This window comes from Cynocephalus volans, chromosome 3 (assembly GCF_027409185.1).
Source record: "Cynocephalus volans isolate mCynVol1 chromosome 3, mCynVol1.pri, whole genome shotgun sequence".
Classification (NCBI taxonomy): Eukaryota; Metazoa; Chordata; class Mammalia; order Dermoptera; family Cynocephalidae; genus Cynocephalus; species Cynocephalus volans.
In genome coordinates, this window is record NC_084462.1 from 64,603,685 (window position 1) to 64,622,226 (window position 18,542).

General features: G+C 39.3%; 2 protein-coding genes across 7 annotated transcripts in view; one reads left to right on the forward strand and one right to left on the reverse strand.

Moving 5' to 3' along the window:
- Positions 1-7,365, reverse strand: part of PEAK1 (pseudopodium enriched atypical kinase 1) — a 303,272-nt gene extending 295,907 nt beyond the window's left edge. For 3 of the 5 annotated variants that reach the window (XM_063089095.1, XM_063089093.1, XM_063089091.1), the window contains exon 1: positions 7,167-7,365. The gene's annotated coding sequence lies outside the window, so the exon portion shown is untranslated. The remainder of the gene's footprint in view (positions 1-7,166) is intronic. The other 2 variants (XM_063089094.1, XM_063089092.1) reach the window with 1 other exon arrangement.
- A 612-nt stretch (positions 7,366-7,977) lies between these two features.
- The window catches only part of HMG20A (high mobility group 20A), an 80,079-nt gene continuing 69,514 nt past the window's right edge, over positions 7,978-18,542 (forward strand). Inside the window, exons 1-2 of one of the 2 annotated variants that reach the window (XM_063091542.1) lie at positions 7,978-8,141; positions 8,583-8,701. The gene's annotated coding sequence lies outside the window, so the exon portion shown is untranslated. The remainder of the gene's footprint in view (positions 8,142-8,582; positions 8,702-18,542) is intronic. The other variant, XM_063091541.1, reaches the window with a different exon arrangement.

An 18,542-nucleotide genomic window follows, 5' to 3' on the forward strand; every position in this document is an offset into this window, starting at 1 on the left:
TAGAACACCATAGCAATAATTGTTGCAGGCAAGATCTACTGATGAATGCTAAAATTAGTGCACAGAAACACGATAATGGCAAAGCCTCAAAATATCTCCCCCAAAATATTTACCAATTACTGTGGAGGTTTTAATATATGTCCACAAAATTCTTTGGTACTCCTCCTTCCAGGAAGTGGCGTTTAATTCCTCCCCCCTTGAGTGTGGGCTGGACTTAGTAACTTGCTTCTAGAGAACAGAGTATGGAAAGGGAAAAATAGTTACCTTCTAGTGGAGAAATCTGGCAGAAACCACCTTAACAAAGTAATCACCAGTGATAAGTTATTTGATATTATGTACCTCCTCTATGATGTGATAAGAAGGGCACTTCACCTCTGTTATTCTTCCCAAAAATCCATAACCCCAGTCTAGTAGTGAGAAAACACCAGAAAAACCTAAATTGAAGAATATTTTACAAAATACCTGACCAGTACTCTTTAAAGTGTCAAGGTCATAAAAGATAAGGAAGGACCAAGAAACTGTCATACATTAGAAGAGACAAAGGAGCCTTGACCACTAAAGCAACTGTAATATTCTGGTTTGGATAATGGAATGGAAAAAGGATATTAGTGGAAAAACTGGTGAAATACAAATGAAATATGAAGTTTGGTTGAAGCATCATACCAATATTAATCTTAGCTTGATAAATGTATATGGTTATGTAAGATCCTAACATTAGAGGAAGCTGGGTGAAGGGTATATGGCATAGTTCTTAATGGGAGCAAGTTTGCCCCCAGAGGGCATCTGGCAATGTCCAGAGACATTTCTGATTGTCACAACTGGGGGGGACGGTACTGGCATCTAGTGGATAGAGGCCAGGGATGCTGCTTAACATCCTATAATGTACAGGACAACCCCCCATAACAAAGGATTACCCAGTCCAAAATGTCAATAGTGTTGAGGTTGCAAAACACTGGTATGGAGAAACTTTACCTACAATCCGTGCAACCCTTCCATAAATCTAAAATTATTTCAAAATAAAAAGTTAAAAAAATATATATCCAGATCCAATCACTTCTCACCAATCCTGCTCCAAGATACTACTATCTCTCAACTGGACTTTTTAAGAGAAACATCCAACTGGTCTTGCTCTTTATCTCCTTAGTCTACTTTCAGCACAGTAGCCAGCGTGAAGTTTTTAAAAGCATAAATCTGATTATTTCACTCTTTTGCTCAAAACTCTGTAATGGCTCCCATCTCACAAAGTAAAAACCCAAGTCCTTGCAATGGCCTACGGGCTCTATGTGATCTGGACCCAGTTATCTCTCTGACCTTATCTTGTTCTACTCCTCCTATTCACTCCAGACCAGGCACACTGGCCTCCTAGAATTCTGGGAATACAACTAAGCATGTTTCAGGGCCTATGCAAAATGTTTCTTCTACTTATGTGCTCCCTAACTTTCTTTAAGTCTTTGCTCTTACCAAATCCTTCCCAGAAATCATCTTTAATAATGCTCATATCCTTTGGCATTCCTGTCCCCTTTGCCCTGCTTTATTTTTTTCTACAGCACTATCACTTTCTAACATACTATAATAACAGATTTTTGTCTGTTTGGTTCACTACTGCAACCTCTGCAACTAGAACAATGCCTAGCACATACTAGAACAATGCCTACAAATATTTGTTGAATGAATGATATATCTCTGAAATCCTAAGTTAAATATCTCAGTGTCTTTCTACCACTTCCCATCATTGCTGCATTTTCTATCCTATCACCTGGCTTGAGAAGAATAGGGTTTAGAGAAGAAAGAATAGTCTTTGGATCCTGTTTCCATCACTTGATAACATAGAATTAGTATTGGGATTTGAAACAAGGTATTAAAGTGTCTAGCACATAGTACATACTCTGTAAATAAAAGCCAGTATTATTACTCCCTTTTGCCTAGCTCTTTGGCTTCCCATTGACCTTCAGTCTTCACGTCCCTCACTTTCTCCCAATTGGATCAATTGCTCATGATCCAGCCTGGCAACTGGGTGTGAACCACAATTCTTCATTAAAGTCACAATTCTCAATATCATGAATTCCCTCAACCAACCGTCCTTCAGGTATCTCTGCCAAAAAGACATCTGCACAGCAGTGGAGAACAGCCTGGGCTCTGGAATTGAACCACCAGGATTTAAACCCCAATTGTTCATCAATCAAGCAAGGAAAGTAACAGTAACAATACATACCTCATAGGGTTCTTGTGAGTAATTAATAGTTTCATCAGATATACTCAGACTGCTAGAGATAATTCAAACCACCATGCAAATTGGTACCACTACAAATCCAAGGACTACAACCTTGAATAGGTCCTCAATGATGCTTAACAATCCTTTTTCAGTTTCTTAGTCATGTGTCTATCTGTCTGCCTGCCTCTCTCTTCCATTTCCTTGGAAGCTCTTACAAACTTACATGCTCTTTTTAACAACCCCTATTCCACCACCTTCCCTTCACTCTTAGTAAGTGATCAAAAATGATAGAAGACATATCATCAACTCCTCTCTTTCTTTTTTCTTTTTCTTTCTTTCTTTTTTTTTTTTTTTTTTTGTGGCTGGCCACCTGTACAGGAATCTGAATACTTGATCTTGGTGTTATAACACCACGCTCTAACCAACTGAGCTAACCAGCCAGCCCAACTCCTTCTCTTTCCTGCCCGTCGGCTACAAACTTATTTACACTGTCACCCATCTTTACCTCCTTCCTTTCTACTCACTGGAAAAGTAGAACTACCTCCTACTCAAGGCCAATTTCTCTAACTATACCCTGGATCCCATCCCCTCCTATTGTCTCCAAATCCTTACCTCCACCACCACCCACCACCCACTCCCCCCCATCCTACTTGCCACCCCCCCACACACACACATACACACTACACTCTTCTTCAACTTCTCCCCTCTATTGCTTCTTTCCAGTCCCACATAAGCATGCCCAAGATCCAATTTCTTTAAAAAAAGAGGCAAGGGGCAGACCTTAAATCCCAAGCATCTCCCTCTACTTATATTCTTTCCTTCAGAGTCCTTTGTATCCCTCTCAATTAGCTACACTTCCAGCTGTCATTCACTCTTCAACCCCCTAGATGCATTACAATGTAGCTAACTGCCCTAGCAGAAGTTACAACAGACATCTTAATCACCACATCTCAGGGCCTTTATTTAGTCCTTATCTTACTTGTCCTTTCCATGGCAGGATACAGTGTCCACCACTCGTAGTCCTTGAAACATTCCCCTCTCTCAGCTTCTGTGACAAATCTTTCATGGTTTCCCTTTTTCATCCTTGGTCTGTCTGGCACAGATGGTTGTCTTCTTTTTAGTTGCTTGCCCCATCTACCTAGCAGCTCACAACAGAAATATAGAAATCATCCTAAATCTTCAATCTTGCTCAAGTCTATAAACTGATTATTTATCCTTCCCTGTTAATAATACTTCTTAAATCTCTCATACATACACCTCCTCCTCTACATCCTCATCATTTCTCACCAGAAATAGCTTCCTAACTGATCTTGCTTGCAATTTTGCCCCTCTCTAATCCAGCGTTCACTTTGCTGCCAAAATGATAGGTCTAAAACACAAATCTGATTCTATCACAGCATAGCTTATTTTCTTCTTTCACTAAATCCTCATAGTCTTTAGGATGAGGTTAAAATTATTTTGCTTGCTTCACAAGGCAATCAATGATTTGACTTCTCATTACTTCATCCACCCCTGTGGTAAAGCTGTGTTGTCCACGTGTGGCTATTGAGTATGTGAAGGTAGCTAGTTCAAATGGAGATGTGCTATAAGTGTAAAATACACACCAGATTCTGAAGACAGTGTGAAAAAGGGAATGTCAAATATCTCAACATTACTTTTTCATACTGATTGCATATTGAAATAATATTTTGGATATATTGCACTTAATTATATTATTAAAGTCAATTTTACTTTTTACTTTTTCAAATATGATTACTAGAAAATTTTCAATTACATATAAGACTTACAAATATGTCTTGTATTACATTTCTACAGGACAGTGCTGGTGTAAAATGTACTTTCCCTCTTTCTGAACCTAGTTATCTATTAACCAAAATTAGCTCAGGTAACCCACTAAGATGCATTCCAGGACCACCACCCCACCAAGACCCCAAGTGTGAGTCAGCTACCTCCCCCACCCTGTGTTTCCATCCATAGGAACCTGTGCACACCCATGTCATATACCACACATATTGTAATTATTGGTTATCAGCTATCTTCTCCTAAAACCGTAAACACCTTGCAAAAAGGAATATCATTCCACATATACACAGCTTCCACCACCATGCCTGGCACTTCCACCACCATGCATGGCACTTCCACTACCATGCCTGGCACTTAAAAGGCACACAAACACTGGTGAAACAAACGTGAACTACTTATTCCTGGTCTGAAAGTTACTAGGATTTATAGTTCCCCAAGGAAAACAAACCAGCCAAGAAGAGTGCTAGACTTTATCAGGAAGTCTAGTAATGAAAGGCCTGGGGTGGAGAAGGGGGAAGTAGGAATCACATTAAGAGATCAGCAAATGAGAAAATAAAGTTCATCACATACATCTGCCCCTTACACTGAAAATGGGGATTTCCAACAGTGATACAGGGCCTTGAACTTACACTTGGCATGTCAGGGACCACAGTGTGGTTCCTAAATTTCTTAACCCATCCAACAAAAGAGTATGATTTGGCAGGTTTCAATAAAAACAGCTAGAGCCCAGCACCTGTTCCACCAAAATAGCACATCGTTAAAGTTAAAAACAACAAAAAATCTCTCTCATGAAGCAAATGCTAATCTCATGATGCTTCGCCATGGAGCAATTTAGAAGAGTTATTACATGAAATGTGCCAGAGCATGAATTTACGGCTGATGCTTATTTGGCAAATATAGTTGGCACTGCTAAATGTTGGAAAACATGCATGCAAATAAGCAAATAAGAGTTTTTAAGCTCTCAGACTTAAATATTTACATTACCATAAATGTACAAGATAAATATTTATATGCGTTCACATATAATGTATTCCAGGACACATTTTTTAATGTGATTGCCAGGAAACAGTTATGAAGTAGCATTATTTCTTTACAGGCCTTGGGGAAGAATCTCAAAAAATGAATTCTGACAGAATGTTAATGGGGTAACATTACCTTGGAAGTTTCTCTGTACTATCACTGGGTAAAAGGAATAGCAATAGTATCATAATAGTTCAAAGCAATCTTATCTTTTCCTTTCACCAAAACACTTCTCTTGCAAACCGGGAACCCAGATAAACATAAATGTCGGCCCTTAAATGGGGCAGTGGAGCGGGGAGAGAACCACACATTAAAAAGCTTTAAAGAAGGCTCACTTGGGAGAGTGCAGCGCTGGGAGCGCAGCGGCGCTCCCGCCGCGGGTTCGGATCCTATATAGGACTGGCCGGTGCACTCACTGGTTGAGTACCGGTCACGAAAAAGACCCCCCCCCCCCAAAAAAAAAGTCTTAAAGAAAATAATTTGACATTTCCCCCCACATAATTTAGTCATGTTAGAGTTTCCAAAATAAAAACATAATAAACTATTTCCCTCTCTTCCCCTCTGACAGCTATGGAAAGGGGATGTTTGTTTTTTCACATAGTTTGTGAGCTGGTCATAGCCAAAACGAACTGGCAACGGTATGAACTCCGCTTCCATTGTTAAATGTTAATCTCTGGGCTGAGGCTATAACTCTCATCTCTGAAACCACGAAAATGTATACCATACCTGCCATTATAGTTTACTAAACAACTCACCAAAGGGAAGTACCAGGCACTTCAGAAAGTAATTAGGGTAGTCAATGAAATGAGCTATCTAGAAATGCTCTGAGATTACAGGAGAAGCCATCATGAAGTGAATAACCAAGACTGCTCATGGAAAGTTTTACCCCTGTGGATAATTCACGTTTTTCACTTCCACACTGAAGAGAGCAATATGGGTTCTCCGACTACACACACTACTACATCACTTCATTTATCAGGGAAAAAAGAGGACGCTGTGGCTAAACAAAAATCAGTAGGTAGGCCCCAAAACAGAATCCGCAAGGCAATCCCATTTCAGGTGAAAAGCTATTCACGTACATCATCCAATGGCCTAAAAATAGTCTTTTATGTAAGTCTCCAAATATTTAATTCAACGTATAATCTAACCACACTCAATAGAGACAGAAGAAAAATATATTAGGTTTTCTATAGCAAAGCCAATAAAGATGAAATCATAGTTTTCCTCTAACTCATCACTATCCCCTCGACGCCAGTCTTCCAATAACTCCATTCCACAGCTCTGATTCCTAAACTTGGATCTTAAAAAAACAACGGATTGCAGAAGTAACATGGGAGGGAGGGGTCTTTTTTCCTGTTGCTCTCAGCAGTCTTTAACGTAGTCAGAGGAGGAAAAAACGAAATTAAGCTCTCAGACGGATGGTGCATGGGACGGGGGCTTGGGGGGAGACGCAGTTCACGCTGCAAGACCTTATGGAGGGAGGAAAGAAAAGTTGCAAGAACGGATGAGTCAAAAGGCAAAGCAGAAACAAACTGACCAACCGAACCACTCAAAATCCCCAAACAACCGAGCAACCCGCACGTCAGGGGCTCACCAGCCGCAGCGCGAAGTGGGCAGTCAGAGCGCCACCGGGATCCGTCCTGACGCTGCTGGCCAGGCTGCGCCGGATCCTCCCGGGTTTGGGAGCCGGATGACCGTGTAGATTTAGCAGGAGCGAGAGAAGCTCCTGCTGACCCAGCCTCCCCGCGTCCAGCTCCTCGAGGCTTCACTTTCCCCTGCAGCCTCCCAGACGCTCCCGGGGGCGTCCCTGGCGGCCAGGTCCCAACTTTCCCTCCTCTGGGGGGCGCCGCGCTACCGGGGCCGCCGCCGCCGCTGAGGGAGGGGGCGGGGCGGCGGGGGTTCGAGGGGGCGCGCGGCGCCGGCGGGGCGAGGGGGTGGCTGGGGCGGGAGAGCCCGCGCCGGGCGGGACGCACCGGCCGGCCGAGCTCCGGCGGCGGCGCCACCGAGACTCCGCGCCGCCCCGCCCGGATTCCCCCGGGTCAGCACCCTCACCCCGCAGCGACACTGGTCCCACACGCCGGCGCGCAAGGAGAAGGGAACGAAGGGGACGCGGTAGCCCTACCCCCGTTACCTGAAGGACGCACACGCCGCGGCGGTGACCACCATCGCCGCCCTCCCCGTCCCCTTCCTGGTGACCGCGGCCGCCGCCGCCGAGCAATTGACACTAACAACTAACTACTCACTGCCACTGAGTCCACCGCGCGCTCCCGGCCGCTCGCCGCCCGCCCAGCCTGCCGCCTCCTCGCAGACTTGCGCACCGCCCCTTCGCGCGCGCACCCGCTGCCGGGCTCCTTTGGAGAGAGCCCGCGCGCACGCATAGACTCCAGGCCCTCTCCCTGGTCTCTCCCCAGCCCGGCGGGAGGAGTCGCCGCGATGCCCCGCCTCTCTGCGTTCCAATCCCCAGAGGATAAGACCTAGAGGGCGCCTGATTGGGTAAGTGGGGCGGGGCCAAACCTAAAGGGCGGGGCAACCGAGACCTTGGGCCTATATGAGGAGAAATTTGGGTTCAATTAAATGCCAGAAGAAAAGGGGAATGACGTCTTGGCCTATTTGAGGGTCCCCTACATCAGCTGGTTGTCTAATACAGGATATGTGTTTTCACGGACTCCAGTGTATAGTAATTACCAGTTTAAGTCCCACTATTTTCTGCGGGCCTTAGCAATAAAAAAAAGAAAACTACGTCTCCCAGAAACCTCCACGAAAGTGAGTCTCACCTTGCGTAACCACGTAGTCCTTCGCCGCATTTGAACAAAATAATCCCTTCATTTTTCTGAAGATATAGGGAATAATATTTCCTTTTTCACCTCACCTGAACATTCTTAAATGTTACTGAGATAAGAGAAGTTACCTAGTGGGAGGCTGATTAAACGATTAGGTAAAGAGAAAGAAAGGACATCAAAATAATGTGCTGCGGAGGAATTTTGGTCAAGCTGTGAGACGACGGTGTACGAGGAGTGAAGGCGATTCAGAGGGGCTGAGGGAATTGTCCTCTGTGCGAGGGATTTTCTTTAGGCCCCAGGCCCCTGCCTGCCCCTATCGTCAGCAGGTCAGTAAGCAAGGCGAGCGTGGGGGTGACCACAGTGGAAATGCCCCTTACCCCTTGAAGAGCATCCCTCTTCTGCTGTTGTTGTTACTGGTTTGTCTCAGTTTGAGGCCGACTGAATGGGGGCGCCTCACTTCCGGCTGGGGGAAGGGAGAAAGGCCGTCCTGGGGGAGGGGGAAACATAAATCACTTCCTGTGGGGGGGGGTGGCTCGGGGGTGTCCAACCCGCTTCCAGCGTTGGTGGGTGCCTGAAAAGGTGGTGCTTGGTGCCATTCGCAGATACGGTATTTTATAGCTTTGGGGTCATATTTTATGTGAAAAGTTAGGTTATTCCATGAAATTATGCTTATCACCAACCTCCAGTCAGAATTTATGTGAGTTTTGTTTCCACGAGTAAGATGGGAAATTTCCTCCTCAACAAAATTTTCTTAATGCTTTCTTCAGACAATTCGAACCCCCGTGTTAAAATTCTGTTCATCTGTACAAGACGACGTACTTGGTTGTGTGACTCAGGAATTGCCTACCCCTGCTCCCCTACTCAAGTCCAGCCTTGACTGAGTGAGGTATAGTGCTCTGCCTTGACATGCAACAGGAACTCTGTGGCTGCTCTTTTTAAGGAGGTGGTTTATTAGTTAGAGGACTGAATATTTTACGTAAATTATGGGGCAGAGTGAAAGTATTATACTGAAGTACTCAAATTTGATGTTACCTTAACTGATATAATTGGCATCTTAAATTCTTAGACCTGTTGATTTGGGGCTGCAGAACTTGTAGCTGGTGCCAGAGAACAATTTTCTCAGCCTTAAAAATTCTCACATGTAGCATTTGTGAAACCTATATTTTAGCACATTTTCCCCCGTTGTAATTTAATTAAATTCAGCAGTGATTTAAAAATGGGATCTGTTCTTTATGGTTTTAAAGCATGGTGCAAGGGTCATGAGACCGAGCCCAGATTTTAGGTAGGGGGAAAAATTGCCTCACAAAGGTCGAAAGATGAATAAGAAAGACTTTCTATTTTCCTGTATTCTCAAGTTTTTGTATATGTGAGGTGATGATAAACACTCAACAATTTTGATTCCTTGGTTTCTGCTGTCAGGTGACATGATATTTAGGTGTGTTTGTGTGCATTCTGAAGGAATCAATCTATTTGGGGCTTACTTTGTGAAATCTTAACAATTTTCGTAATTTTAGAATATCTATCAAGTGAACTTAGAACTGTAATGTTTTTAAAGAATTTTTAAAATAATAGCCCTGTGTATTTTTTTCCTTGGAGAGTTACTTAATCTAGTCTCAGAATTTGCAGTTATTCTAATACTAGTTCTTTTAAAAAGCTATTTGGTTTAGTTTATTAGAAAACGTGTTTTAAACCAAATGTTACAGTAAAGAAAAAAAATACGTCTTTAAACCTTATGTAGACATTTTTTTAAACAGGTCAGTCTAAGACTGTAGAATCAATTGTGAGTTATCTCGTAAAAGACCACAAAATTGCTGCAGTAGTTGACTGAAAAGGCAAGCAAAATAGTGTCTATTTTGTTATTAATAGAAGGTTAGGGACATGTAGACTCCCCCAACTAAGTAGTAATTAATTGATTAGAGAGAAATATTCACTATCTTATATATTAATGTAATATAGAAGAAAATACGATATGTTCACCCTGAGGAAACTATAGTATTAGGAATTATCGAAGTATGGAAAAATTGCAGAACTAAATGAAAAAGATAGAGCAAATGATGTTAAAATCCCTGATTGAAATACAGTAGTATTGCCTTTTAGAAACTGTCTTCGGAAAGCAAAGGAGTTTATTAAATTGGTCTTTATGATATTCCATGGAAGAAATGCAGTATAATAGAATAAGAAAAATTGCTGCAGCTGAAAGACTTGAGCACCTTGAATAACTGTCTGTTTAGAAGAAAGCAGTAAAGTACATATCTGAAAGATGTTTTGTGATAAGTGAGTTATTCATTGTTTCCATCAAAGAAGGAATATTAGGAAATCTTGTGAACAATAGAGAGGGAAAGTCCGTGAAACCTGTTTTTATTTTTTTTTTAAGTGTTTCTGTAGAGAGAGTTGCTGTCTTCCAAAGATCTTTTTTTCCCCTTAATTCCCTTTGTTGCAGTTTTTTTTTTTTCATGTTCTAATAGAAATATAGTATCAAAATTAGAAAAATAAAGACTTTAAAAAGCATACTGTTACTTCTTTGAGTTAGAGATTTTCTATTACTTACCATCTGTAATAAATAAATTGTCATTTTTTTTTGAGTTCTTAGATTAGAAAACCATTTTCTTTTCCAAAAGCAGTCATTGGATACACTACTCACAGCAGTCTGAAATATTAAGAGTAGGTCAAAATTCTGGATTCCATCTCATTGAAATTTGATTATCCACAGAGATGCTATACATAATGCAAAGGCATCTTTTTATTCTTTTGTCTACCTTTTATATAAAATTATGCTAATGTTTTACAACTATTTTGTTGTTGCTGTTTTGGTGGTGGCGGTTTGCTTTTTGTTTTTGCCATGGGGTTGAGGGTTAAAGGAAGTATTTTAACAGCTTGAATGGTTTATTAAACTTTATATTCTGCTGTCTTTATTTCAGAACATTTGAGGGTATACGAGTGAGAATACCCCTTAAGTGACTTTTGATTAGTTCATAAAAAAAAGTTTGTTGAGTGGCTACTATGTGCCAGTCACTGTTCCTAGGGACTTTGAATACAATGAATCCAGACAAATACCTATATTCTCTTGGTGTTTACTCTCTAGTTTATAAATAAAAACTGGAATTTTGCTCCCTTAGTATTCCTAAATAAGACCTATGTTTTGATCTTGTTCAAACTGGATCAACAAGCAGCCTTAAATTTGATCTCTGTTGGTCTTGATCTCTAAGCTGTCCTAAGCCCAATATTAAATGTTTCAGCCTCATTTTTCTCCAAACTATACATACCCCTGTGTTAAATATTCAGCCCCTTTCACTGATGCATGCATCATGATCCTTCCTTTGTGCTATAAAAACAAGAGTGAACAATGGGGGAAATATGGGATCAGACAGGCCTGGATTCAAAACATGCTTCTGCACCTTACAAGCTGAACTTAACTAGCTTGGTAACCTTGAAGAATTTCCTTGACCTCCCTGAGCCTCAGTTTTCCTAAATCTAAATGGGATTGTTTGGTGGAACAAGGGTGTTATATGTAAATCACCTGGCAAAATGCCTGCTGCTAGGATAATAAATGTTGTTATTTTACCCCCAATCTTGTTTCTGCTCTTCTTGCTATTGGGATTTGCCCACTTGTCTGTTTTAAGCTTTATATATTCTCCAATGTATGGGATACAATGCTAGGCTTATTGAGATTCTGCCTTCTCCCCCCATCAGTGTACTCGCTTAGTTATCAAGATTTTATTTTTTGTTCCTGTAGGAGGAAGAGATCACTAATTTCCATGATTTCTTTAGAAATTATACATAATAGAAAAGTTTTTTTTAAAGATTAAGGAATTACTAAAGTAATTTGAATTGTTTTAGGAAGACTTTCAACTCCTTCTCCTAAATTTATTTGAATACCAAGCCTAACATTCAAAACCCTTCACACTATGACTCATATCTTTCATTACTTATCTAGACATTCCAAACTGGATGATCTCTGAAAAAATATTCTGCACCATACCAGTCTTTCTATCTTTGCTAATGCTACCCTCTGCCTGAAATACTTTCTCTTTTGCTAGGAATCCCCATCTATCAAAATGTCGCCTTCTTTGAGGCCCTTTCTCAAGTACACCTTCAAGAAGTATTTTGTGATGCCTGTCCTCTTCTCTCTCCACCCTCCCAAACCATGTATGCTGTTTGTTGACCCTCCAGAGCACTTTGTACCTTTCTATGGCATTTAATATTCAGTGCTCCTGTTGTTAGTTTTTATTGTTATTACGGTTGTACATAGAGTTTATGTCCTCCCATAAAAGTCTGCAGACTATATCTTATTTCCTTCTGTGTCTGCTGTCATACCTGACACAATGCCATTCACATCATAGGTATTAAGTAAATATTTGTGGAGTTGAACTGACACTTGGGGTATGATGAAACTAATCATTAACTTTTGTCCACTATTTATGCTGAGCATCAAGCACAGTGGCCAGCATACAATAATAGACACTCAAATTTCTGTAGAATGAAAAAGCAAATAAATCATTATTCTCTCATTTGTGAGCATTGTAGGGTGTCAGTATATCAATAAGCATATATTAAAGAACTACTATATGATCAGAACTGTGAGAACTGATCTCTGCCCTCAATTAAACTGGAAAAAAGTAAGTTCTGACTAATATGTATAGACTCTGAAGACTGCAGGTATTTGAGTGGGGTAAGGTGGGAAGGTCAGTTAGGGTTGTTTGCATTGTGAGAGATGTCCCTGGCTATCTGAACTCAGAAGCCAAATAGATTTTGACTTCAAGTATTTGGGTACTTAATTTATATTTTCATTCCTAGTTATATACCCGAGAGCATTGAAAACATGTTCACACAAAATCTTGTACACAAATGCTTTTATCAGCATTGTTTGTAATAGGCAAAATATAGAAACAAACTCAAATGCCTGTCAATTGATGAATGAATAAACAAAATGTGATATAGCCATAGAATGGAATATTATCCGGCAATAAAAAGGAATAAAGTAATTATAAATGCTATAATGTGGATGAACCTTGAAAACGTTACACTAATGTGAAAGAAGCCAGACACAAAAGGCCACATACTATATGGTTCCATTTATGTGAGATGTCTAGAATAGGCAAATCCATAGCGATAGAAAGTACAATAACGGATGGGCATGCCGAGTGACTACTAATGGATATGAGGTTTCTTTTGGAGGTGATGAAAATGTTCTGGAATTAGACAGTGGTGGTGGTTGCACAATCTTATATACTAAAATTCTTTATATACTATTATACTAAATATCCCGGAATTGTACACTAGAGGGGTAATTTTATGGCATGTAAATTATATCTAAAGAGAGAGAGAGAAAGATACTTATATTTAAAGAATGGAGAATTTTGGATGGGGCTAGAAGAAGGAAGCAAGAGATATGAAAGCAAGGAAATGATCATTCTTCAGATCCTAGATAGAAATATAAGCAGCTGGGTACAGGACTAGAGATGCGTTAAGGATCGGGTAAGGATGGATTTGAGGATAGCTTTTGGCTATTTTTTGTCTTAATGAAGCAGGCAGTGTGGTGAATGGTTACTACAGGTAACTACAGTGTGGTGAATGGTTACTACAGGTAATGGTTACTAATAAAGAAACACACATCTTAGGATCTTGAAGGAAGCTTCACATTTCTTCTTGATTACATTAAGGATGTGGTATATGGTCCATTAGGTCTCTACGAGTCAACTGAGTTCAGAGGGTATCATAAGATAAGGAGTCTGATAGCAGTCAACTTGAAGTCACTGGAGAAGATGGGAGAAGAGAGGCGAGGCAAAAATATTAGAATTTGATTCTAAAACTATCCCCAGATGATGAAAATAGATAAATCTTAATGGCAAGGAACCAAAGGCAGTGATTTAGAGATGTCACTACAAATAAAGGTATTCATTTGAGGAAATATTTAAGTACCTTTTATGTGCCAGGCACTATTAAATAAAACTGTAGCTATCATCCATATTTGAATTATTTTCTTAGGATAAAGTCTTCTGAGTGGGATTATTGATTCTCAGAGTATGGGCATTTTATAGTTCTTTATACAATAGCTATAATTTCCTAAAAGTGTCTAATTTTTATGACACAAGCAATATATGAGTGTGTTGTTTTCACTACATTTTTACCAGCAGATTTTTTTTGGCTAATTGAACAGGCATAAAATTATTCTTCACTTTGGTCCCTGCTTTTTTAATGTGATAAGTATTTTCGTACCATGGAACTGGCATCTGTTGGAACTTGAGGGAATTCAGAGCCTTTGTATTTGCTCCTCCACCTGGAATGGCTTCTTTAAAGGATATGGATTTATGAGAACCCTAGATATCAAACCATCCTCTAATTTCAATTAACTCAAAAAATACTTTTATTTAGTGGTGCTCTCCTTATTTGCTAAATGATATTCGCATTCAAACCACATTTAGCCATAATTCCAATTCCCATTTGACTAACATTTATTTAGTATTATGCACTTTCACATGTTATCTTAATTCTAATAATTTGGCATTTTGCATATGAGAATATTGAGGCTTAGAGAGGTTAGGTCACTTGCCCAAAGTCACTTAACCAGGAAGTGGTAGAGGCAGGATTTGAGTGCACATTCTCTCAGGCCAGTGATTGTTCTCGTAGTCCATGTTCCCTCAGTATCACTACTGAAATTTACTGGGAGGGTGGTTGCAGGAATGGGTAATGGAAACTAAAAAAGGAATTAGAAATAGAACTTGGACAATCAGGTGCTATCTTACTAATGTATATTCTGAAGTAGTTAACAGATGTTTGTTGCTTATTTTTTTTACTGGGGAGGCTGTAGTACATAGACAAAGAGAGGAAGGTCTTGGTAGCATTTAGCCCACATTCACTCTGTTTCTCCCCAATGATCAGTTACATACTGCCCCAAAAATCTATGATGAGAGCCAAGTAGAAGAAGGCCATGATAGAAAAGCAACTGCCTTTGTGTATACAAGGTGAGATTTCTCTGTAGAAAGAGCAGACAAATGACTTGGCTCTAAGAGAGTTCCACAGAGTCACCTTTTAACATAGTAACTTCAAGTCTAACATGGTAACAAGATTTATAGCAAGATATTCATAGCAAGATAACAAGATATCCAAAGCATAGTATATGGTAGCAGAAGAAGGGGAATATAAAACAAGAGATGCCATGTTCCAATTTTGGCTTTAGTCAGATAAACTATCCCAGTTTATAGATAAGGCAGTTGAGGCCTAAGATTATATACCAAATAAGTAACAGATTGGGCACGAGGACATAGGCCTCCTCCTTCCTAGCACATTTTACTAAATTTTACTAAATTCAATGAAAACAACAATCTATGTGGTTGTTTTGTAATTTACATATATAATTATAATTTAATGTGTTATTCTTAAAAGAGATCATTTCTGTATTTAAAATAACATTAGTTGGAGGTTCCTTAAACAATTGCAAATAGATCTACCATACGACCCAGCCATCCCACTGTTGGGAATATACCCAGAGGAATGGAAATCATCAAGTCGAAGGTATACCTGTTCCCCAATGTTCATCGCAGCACTCTTTACAATAGCCAAGAGTTGGAACCAGCCCAAATGCCCATCATCAGATGAGTGGATACGGAAAATGTGGTACATCTACACAATGGAATACTACTCAGCTATAAAAACGAATGAAATACTGCCATTTGCAACAACATGGATGGACCTCGAGAGAATTATATTAAGTGAAACAAGTCAGGCACAGAAAGAGAAATACCACATGTTCTCACTTATTGGTGGGAGCTAAAAATTAATATATAAATTCACACACACACATACACACATACACACACAAACCGGGGGGGGGGGGAAGAAGATATAACAACCACAATTATTTGAAGTTGATACAACAAGCAAACAGAAAGGACATTGTTGGGGGGGAGGGGGGGAGGGAGAAGGGAGGGAGGTTTTGGTGATGGGGAGCATTAATCAGCTACAATGTATATCGACAAAATAAAATTTAAAAAAAATAAAATAATAAAATAAAATAAAATAACATTAGTAAAGGTCCACACACCATTTTACTAAATGTTTGGTGATAGAATAACAATGGTACTAAAGATCACGTTGAACCCTGATATACCAGATAGACTATCTGTACCTGCACCTATATAATATTTTATCTGTATCCAAGATTGCTTTGATGGGCGCAGGAGAAACAGATCTTTGAAAACTATCATGGAAACATTTTTCATGAAAGACAATGATCTAGATTTGTGTGTGTATTTGTAATTAAGGATTTGAATTTTCAACAAACCCAGTCTTCTCCTTCCGTCTTTTCCTCTTTAAGTGAAACTTATACACCTGCTTCGCAAGTAATAGTATCCAGCTGCTCCCCTTTTTCCTTTTTCAGCCTCAAAATTTATATCTCCCTTCTCTTTCCCATCCCCACACGTCCTTCATTTCTATACTCCATAGATTTAATTCCTATTTTCTCGACACAAACCTTTCGTTTTTGTTGCTGGTGGCATCATGGTTACTACAACTTTTGGGGGAAATAATGTAATTGTTGTACCAGCAATAATAAAATGTTCATACTCTTGAGTGACTAATTCTACTTATAGGACTTTATTCTAAGAAAATATTTCAAATAAGGAGAGCAGTTAAAGGCACAAAATGTTAATAGCACTAATAACTATACTGTCTAAAAAACTGAAACTTTCTAAGTGTCCAACAATAGAATAATGGTTAAGCAAATTATTACCTATCTACTAAGTGGGCTTAGAGATTCATTTTTCACAATAGCTTCTTTTAAAATACTGTGAAAGGTGTTGTAAGAATGATTTTGCAAAAATAAAAAGGAGAAAAATCAGAAGAAAACCAAATAGAAAAACTAATGTGACTAATGTATATTTATGAAGCATTTATATTTTCTGTATAATAATAAAAGATATTTATTGAGCACTTACTGGTGTCAGAAACAATACTAAAGCAATATTATAGAAGCAGTATTGAGTAGTTATTAAGAAATAGTGCTCCAGAGTCAAATCCTAGCTCTATCACTTGCTAGTATGTGATTTTGAAAAGGAAAAAGGAGATAATAACTACATCTGCATTAAATTATTAAATTTATATAAAGTTCTGGGCACATAGTAGGCCTCAATAAGTGTTTTTGTTATCAGATATCTTACAGACATATCTCGTTTAATCTTCACATCCTCACAACAACCTCATGAGATAGTCTTATTTTCATTTCATGTAAGAGAAAATTGAAACTCAGAATGTTTAAATACCTAAGTTAAATAACTTGCCAAAATAACAAGCTAATAAGCAATAGAGTTTTGATTCAGAACCCAAGCTATCACTTCCATTTCTGACACTGAGTCTAGGTTGCTGCAGAGTAATGCTTTTGCTGAAAACTTGAAAGGCCAGATTTGAAAAGAAAAGTGAAGTCATCAGAGACCTGCTGAGGCAGCCAGTACTTAGGAAATCAAAATCATAGAACCAAAGGAACTTCAAAGAAGTGGGCTGATGTTCTATGCTTCCCTTTTTCCTTCTAGGAATTTGCTAATTCTTAGAGCAGAACAAGAGGCTATGAAACTTAGCAGACAATTTCTGCTAGAAGCAGAGAAGCCATTAGTGTCATGGGGCTAGTAGACAAAAGCAGGAGTTTAGGGACCCCCAGGTAGCCAAGACCTCCAGAGAGAAGGGAGGAGCCAGAGAGAAGGATGGCACCAAGAAACCATATTTTTAAACTTATTTTTCCCTCAAGTTATTTGCTGCACAGGGTCCAGAACTATAAGAAAACTAATGTGTATTGCTTTAAGCCAATAGTTTTAGATATTTGTTACATCAGCAATACAAAACTACTATAAAGACATAAGGAAAATGATGGAGAAGTCTAACATGTGAAATTAGAGGAGAGAGAAAATTAGGAAAAGCAATATTTGAAGAGATAATGACAGAATTTTCCAAAACTGATGAAAGATATCAAGCTATGGATTTGAAAAGTACAACAAACCCCAAGCAAGGAGTACCACACTTAGGCACTTCATAGTACAGGATGAATATCCCTTATCCAAAATGCTTGGGACCAGAAGTATTTCAGATTTCTGATTTTTTTGGATTTTGGAATATTTGCATTATGCTTACCAGTTAGGCATCCCAAATCTAAAAATCCAAAATGGGAAATGCTCCAGTGAGCATTTCCTTTGAGCATCATGTTGGCACTCAAAAAATTATAGATTGGGGGGCATCTGGGGTTTTTGGATTTGGGTTGTTCAACCTGTAGAGCTGCTGAAAATAGCCAGAGATAAAAAGACAGATAATCTTCAAAGGAACAGTAATAACACTGACATCTAACTTCTCAACCGAAATAATGGGAAAACAATAGAATGCAACCGTTTTTTCTCTTACCTTCTTGGAGGTATTCTTTGTTTTTGTTTTTGTTTTTGTTTTTTTAATTGACAAAAATTGTTTGTACTTATTGTGTACAACATGATGTTTTGAAATATGTATACATTATGAAATGGCTAAATTAGGCTAATTAACATGTATTACCTCACATTTTTTGTAGTGAGAACACATCTACTCTCAGTTTTCTTGAATTTATGCCTCCTGTCTAACTGATGTTTTGTCTCCTTTGACCAACATTTCCCCAACCTCACCCCACCCCACCCACTTCAACCCTTGATAACCACCATTCTACTCTGTACTTCCATGAGCTCAGCTTTTTAGATTCCACATATAAATGAGATCATACG